This window comes from Conger conger, chromosome 5 (assembly GCF_963514075.1).
Source record: "Conger conger chromosome 5, fConCon1.1, whole genome shotgun sequence".
Taxonomy (NCBI): domain Eukaryota; kingdom Metazoa; phylum Chordata; class Actinopteri; order Anguilliformes; family Congridae; genus Conger; species Conger conger.
This window is the reverse complement of record NC_083764.1, coordinates 38,276,563-38,282,562: the sequence shown is the minus strand read 5'-3', so window position 1 is coordinate 38,282,562 and position 6,000 is coordinate 38,276,563.

Genomic DNA, 6,000 nt, shown 5'->3' with positions numbered 1-6,000 from the left:
AACCTCCAAAGGGAGGCGCCCGGGAGGCATCCTGATCAGATGCCCGAACCACCTCAATTGGCTCCTTTCGACGCAAAGGAGCAGCGGCTCTACTCCGAGCTCCCTCCGGATGTCCGAGCTCCTCACCCTATCTCTAAGGCTGAGCCCGGCCACCCTACGGAGGAAGCTCATTTTGGCCGCTTTTATACACGATCTCGTTCTTTCGGTCACTACCCAAAGCTCCTGACCATCGGTGAGGGTTCGGACGTAGATCGACCAGTAAATCGAGAGCTTCGCCTTCCGGCTCAGGTCCCTCTTCACCACAACGGTCCGGTGCAACGCCCGCATTACTGCTGACGCTGCACTGATCCGCCTGTCGATCTCACGCTCCCTTCTACCCTCACTCGTGAACAAGACCCCGAGATACTTGAACTCCTTCACTTGGGGCAAATACTCGTTCCCAACCCAGAGGGAGCAATCCACTGTTTTCCGGCAGAGAACCATGGCCTCGGACTTGGAGGTGCTGACTCTCATCCCGGCCGCTTCACACTCGGCTGCAAACCGCTCCAGTGCGTGCTGAAGGTCACGGTCCGATGAAGCCAGCAGAACCACATCATCCGCAAAAAGCAGAGATGCGATTCTGAGGTCACCAAACCGGACACTCTCCTCACCTCGGCTGCGCCTTAAGATCCTGTCCATGAATACCACAAACAGGACCGGTGACAAGGGGCAACACCCACAGGAAACGTGCTTGACTTTGTGCCGAGAATGCGGACACAGCTATCACTTTGGTTATACAGGGACCTGATGGCTCGTAACAACGGCCCCGGTACCCCATACTCCCGCAGTACACCCCACAGGGTTCCCCGGGGGACACGGTCGAAAGCCTTCTTCAAGTCCACAAAGCACATGTGGACTGGATGGGCAAACTCCCATGACCCCTGCCAAGGTAAAGAGCTGGTCCACTGTTCCATGGCCAGGACAGAAGCCACATTGCTCCTCCTGAATCCGAGGTTCGACCGTCGGTCGGAGCCTCCTTTCCAGCACCCTAGAGTAAGCTTTCCCAGGGAGGGTGAGGAGTGCGATACCCCGATAATTGGAGCACACCCTCCGGTCCCCCTTCTTGAAAATGGGGACCACCACCCCGGTCTGCCACTCTACAGGTACTGTCCCCGACCTCCACGCGACACTGAAGAGGCGTGTCAGCCAAGACAGCCCAACAATGTCCAGAGCCTTCAGCATCTCAGGGCGAATCTCATCTACACCCGGCGACTTGCCACTGAGGAGCTTTTTGACTACCTCAGCAACTTCCGCCAGGGATATAGGTGCAGATTCCCCCGAGTCCTCGGGCTCTGCCTCTTCCACAGAGGACGTGTTGTTTGGATTCAGGAGCTCCTCAAGGTGCTCTTTCCACCGCCTGACAATATCCCCAGTCCGGGTCAGCAGTTCTCCTCCCCTGCTGAAAACAGCCTGAGACAAGCCCTGCTTTCCCTTTCTGAGTCTTCGGATGGTTTGCCAGAACTTCCTTGAGGCCAACCGAAAGTCCTTCTCCATAGCCTCCCCGAACTCCTCCCATACCCGGGTTTTTGCTTCAGCGACTGCCGAAGCCGCAGCCCTTCTGGCCACCCGGTACCTGTCTGCTGCTTCAGGGGACCCCCGGGCCAGCCAAGCCCGAAAGGCCTCCTTCTTCAGCTTGACGGCCTCCCTCCCTTGGGTTGCCGCCCCGACAGGCACCGATGACCTTCTGGCCACAGCTCCTGCTTGCCGCCTCTGCAATGGAGGCTTTGAACATGGCCCACTCGGACTCCATGTCCCCAGCTTCCCCCGGGATGCGTGAGAAGTTCCTCCGGAGGTGGGAGTTGAAGACCTCGCGAACAGGGGCCTCCGCCAGACGTTCCCAGTTCACCCTCACTACCCGTTTGGGTTTACCGGGTCTGTCCGGCAGCCTCCCCGGCCACTTGATCCAACTCACCACCAGGTGGTGATCAGTTGACAGCTCTGCTCCTCTATTCACCCGAGTGTCCAAGACATGCGGCCGCAGGTCTGACGATACAACCACAAAGTCGATCATCAATCTTTGGCCTAAGGTGCTCTGGTACCAAGTACACTTATGAGCTACCCTATGCTCGAACACGGTGTTTGTTATCGACAATCCATGACCAGCACAGAAGTCCAATAACAAAACACCGCTTGGGTTCAGATCAGGCAGGCCATTCCTCCCAATCACCCCCCTCCAGGTTTCTCCGTCATTGCCCACGTGAGCGTTGAAGTCGCCCAGCAGAACTATGGAGTCTCCGGGTGGCACCCTTTCCAGGATGCCGCCCAGTGACTCCAAGAAGGCCAGATACTCTGAACTGCCGTTTGGTGCATAAGCACAAATGACAGTCAGAGCTTTCCCCCCAGCGACAAGTAGTCGCAGAGAGGCGACCCTCTCGTTCTCCGGGTGGAACTCCAATACAGTGGCACTCAGCCGGTGGCTTGTGAGTATCCCCACACCCGCCCGGCGCCTCTCATCTTGAGCAACTCCAGAAAAGAACAGAGTCCAGCCCCTCTCCAGGAGTTTGGTTCCGGAACCAGTACTGTGCATGGAGGTGAGCCCAACTATATCTAGTTGGTACCGCTCTGCCTCCCGCACTAGCTCCGGTTCCTTCCCCACCAGAGAGGTGACGTTCCACGTCCCCAGAACCAGTCTGTGACACCGAGGATCAGCACGCCCGGATCCCCGCCTTTGCCTACTGCCCGTTGGGCAAAGCACCCGACTCCGATGCCGACCCCCTGCAGGTGGTGAGCCCACAGGGTGGCGACCCCACGTGACCAGTTCGGGCTGTGCCCGGCCGGGCCCCATGGGATAAGGCCCGGCCACCAGACGCTCGCCGACAAGCTCCCCTCCCGGGTCTGGCTCCAGCAGGGGGCCCCGGTTTCCCTTTTCCGGGCGAGGTAACTGGGTCGTTGTGTGGCTGTGTCATGGGAGTCTTTGAATCGCTCTTAGTCCAGCCCCTCCCCCGGGACCAATTTGCCTTGGGAGACCCTACTGGGGGCTAACAGTGCCCCCGACAACCTAGCTCCCAGGATCACCGGGACACACAAACCCCTCCACCACGTTAAGGTGGCGATTCCTCGGAGTCAACTACTGAATATTTGAAAATTAGTCTACAAATGTGGTGTCATTAAAATTGTGACTGCTTGATGAGATTTGACTCACAAACATTTATCTACGGGTTTACAAAAATGTTAGGCTACAATTTAAGGGTCACTGTTGCCAAAATCAACTGACATAATATTAGAAAATTTGTCCATTAACATCACAAACTCATGATATAGCCTACTTTAATTGACAGGTTTAATAAATAAATTATATTTGCAGATCTAGTGCAGATAAGCTTGAGTATAATTCAAAGACAGACTTTGCCATCTCGATGCAGCCAACTATTCTTTGCTACGTGCCACCAGAGAGCTGTTGAGTGAGCGTAACGTAAACATGTGGTGCAGGGTGGAGCTGGTCCAGAATGCAATTTAAAGCCTGTAATAGCCTACAATGTATTAGGAACTAGTAGTATTATAAACACGTGGATGTTGTTAGCATTAGCTCATCAGTATAAACATTAATTTAGCGTTCAGTAAACAAATACAAGCTAGCTAGCTAACGTGTTGATGTTTTCTTCTAAAGCTGGACCAGGATGTAACTTTACAAGCAAACTTTATATTATAAAGTTTGTTAACTTCATATAGGGAGGGTAAAATTGAGCTTTACAACGTAGACCATTGTGGGTGCACATGAACTCAACAATACGTTTCTCACGGAAAGCATTATCCACTTTGTTACTTCACAGTAGTAGTGATAAAACTTACAAGTTAGTACTACAAGTCCTAGTGTGTTGTTGGCTTTACTGGTCCCCATATGAGGCGAGTATGATGTAGCTAGCATAAGCCAATTGCTAGTGGCTAGCCCATGCGATTTGCTTTATAACAGTAGGCTACTTGTTCAGTAGAATGATAAAAATGAAAACATTTGATTACGGTCAAAAACTTGTGTGGCACCATCCATAAACAGCAAAAGTCCCACTATAGAATCGATTTAAATGTTTAAAAGAGATGCCAGTGCTAACACGGTTATGTGATGTCGTGGAAGATATATCCTGTACCTTACATTTGCCACCTGGTGGTGGTTGTGTGAAAAGCAAACCCCAAACCACTATGGATTATGGGCAATCTTGCAATTGACTTTGCTGCCTGTTCCAGGCCGAAATGTCAACCAAACCAAATGAAACACGAAACCACTGTAGCTCAGTTCCAAGAATTCAAGACATAGTTCAGAAATGGCTATGGGTGCAGCAACACTTGCAGAAGAACAACCACACACAGAGAAATCAGAAGATACAATTTCTGTTGTCTCTTGGAGTAGCAAGCAAGGTTGATAATAGCAGCACAAGAAGCAGCAGATCTTCTACTGCCTCATCTGCTAGGTGTAAAGCTAAGGCTGAAAGAGCTGCACGACTCGAGCAAGTTGAAGGTCTCGAAAGGAAACTTGCTCTTGAAAGGGAAGGAGCTGAGTTGATTAAAAAAAAGAGCAGAAATAAAGGGAACTTTTGAAATTGATCTAGCTGTTGCAAATGCAAAAGCTTATGATGCGATGGAGTTAAGGAGCAGTGTGCATTCAAAGGAAAAGGTGAATATCACAAGGCTTTATTCCACTTTGAATCATTATTATGACGATGCCAACGATGAAGCTGATGATGAAGTCGGTGGTGGATATTCGGATGGTGATGGCATGAAGCACAGCTATATTGCTAAAAAGGTAACAAAGAAGGTGCAAGCACAGCCAAACAGACACCTGTGAGCAGTGCATTAGTCTTTTTAGAGATCATAACGGGGCCGGTGACAACCAAACATTAGCTATTGTTCCCGTACAGGTTAAATTGTCAAACAACAAGACTGTGCAAACACATGCCTTTTTAGATCCAGGGAGTACTGCTACCTTTTGTACAGAGATTATCCAAAGACCGCTGAATGGAAAGGGAAGGAAAATGCAAATAGTTTTGAAAGGCCTGGGGCAAGAGAAAATTTGGAGCACTGAGAGGATCCCTGGCCTTGAATTGTCAAATCTGGAAGGAGATAACTTTATTGCGCTGCCAGTAGTACACCCAAGATAAAATACCAGTGGCAAAGGAACAAGTTCCGTGGTCCAACGCTTTGAAAGGATGGGATTAAAAGAAATTGAAATGACCTATATTGATGCAGGAATAGGACATTTGATCTGAACTAATGTGCCTAAGGCTATGGAACCATGTGATAAACAGTAGAAGTAATAGGCTGTTAAAACCAAGTTAAGATGGGTGGTCATTGAACTTTTAAATGACTGCTGTGGCACAAAAGGTCAACTTGAATATATTTACTCCCATCGAATATCAGTTGTAAACTTGGATGAGCTTGTGAAACAACACTTCAATCATGACTTCCCTGAGAAGGTGTATGAAGGTCCATAGAAGACAAGTGCGTCATGAAGAAAATGTTTACATCTGCCCGATTAAAAGATGGACATTACCAGATTCAACTCCCATTTAAGAAGAGTGAAATCGAAAACAATTACCAGCTGGCAGAGCAACAGGGTGTCAGCTTAAAAAGAAAGTTTCAAGAAGATGGCAGTTTTCATCAGGAGTACAGTGGCTTCTTCAGGGATGTACCAGAAGGAATGTACCATCAGGTACGAGTATCATGAAATTACTTGAATTTCCTTTGTTTCCTGTGATATCAAGCAGAATTTGACAGAGTACAGAATAACTGTGCATCTGTTTGGCATGACATTCTCAGCAAGCTGTGCTAGATTTGCTCTTCGGAGAACTGCAGAAGACAACAAAGGGCAATACTCCAAAGAAGCTGTGGACACTGTAACTTTTATGTGGATGACTGCTTGAAGTCTTTGCCGACTAAATCTCAAGCCATTGTGCTATGTAAGCCACAACCAAGCTGTGTTGTATCCCATACCAGAGGAGGAGCGTGCCAAAGAGGTAAAGGATTTGATTT